The sequence below is a fragment of the Alexandromys fortis genome, unplaced genomic scaffold (assembly GCF_014885135.2).
Source record: "Alexandromys fortis isolate MF-2015 unplaced genomic scaffold, M_Fortis_MF-2015_v1.1 scaffold_318, whole genome shotgun sequence".
NCBI classification, from domain to species: domain Eukaryota; kingdom Metazoa; phylum Chordata; class Mammalia; order Rodentia; family Cricetidae; genus Alexandromys; species Alexandromys fortis.
In genome coordinates this window covers 826,339-827,208 of record NW_026068194.1, presented here as the reverse complement: position 1 = coordinate 827,208, position 870 = coordinate 826,339, and positions in this window count along the sequence as shown.

Here is an 870-nt window from a genome sequence, read left to right as displayed (position 1 = left end):
TTTTTTTTTTTTTTTTGGATCATATAACTATAAACCCCAAGTATTGCCTGTCAGATTTTTTTTTTCTCAGTAAAAGTGATTGTGATTTCAGACTTTTTTTTCTGGTGTGGTACAGGTGAAAGAGACTAAGTCCTTTTTGTTAACCCTCAACCAGGAGACATTGACATTGGTTTTATATCCCCAGGCAGCACAATAAACTTTAGCCGCCCCCCCCCATATTGCCCCCCCCCCCCACAAACATATCATTTAGAATATTTGCATACAGGATAAAAGTTTCCAGGGGTTTGCTCAGTATCCTCCCAAGAGTAATTTGCTAAACACAGGTCAAAAGTTAGCTGGGGGAACCAGGTATTCAGGGGATGAACTCCAGTGGCTAGCCTTAAGGCTTGCTTAGTCTCAAAGTTAGTCAGGGTCCAGATTAAACATCAGGGCAAAGATCAGCAAGCCTGGCAGAATCAGGCCTCCTTGAGACGATTTTGGGTACGCTGAAACTTTCATTTGGAAGGTCCTGGGTCGTCCTGTGGAGGTGCAGGCTTGATGTGAGATGCAGGCAGGCTGTAACACGGTACACTTTGAGAGCAGTAGGTGTAGGATCCCTTCCAGCGAGGTTTAAGGTTGTGGGACCGGTGTCTCTGAACATACATAGAATCGCCAACCTGGGGGGCTGGAGAGATGGCTCAGAGGTTAAGAGCACTGGCTGCTCTTCCAAAGGTCCTGAGTTCAATTCCCAGCAACCACATGGTGGCTCACAACCATCTGTACTGAGGTCTGGTGCCCTCTCCTGGCCTGCAGGCATACATACAGAATCGCCAACCTGGAACAGGTGTGAGATTTCCTGGTGCCCGGGCTGGTGTTGGGAGGTGCCAGCAG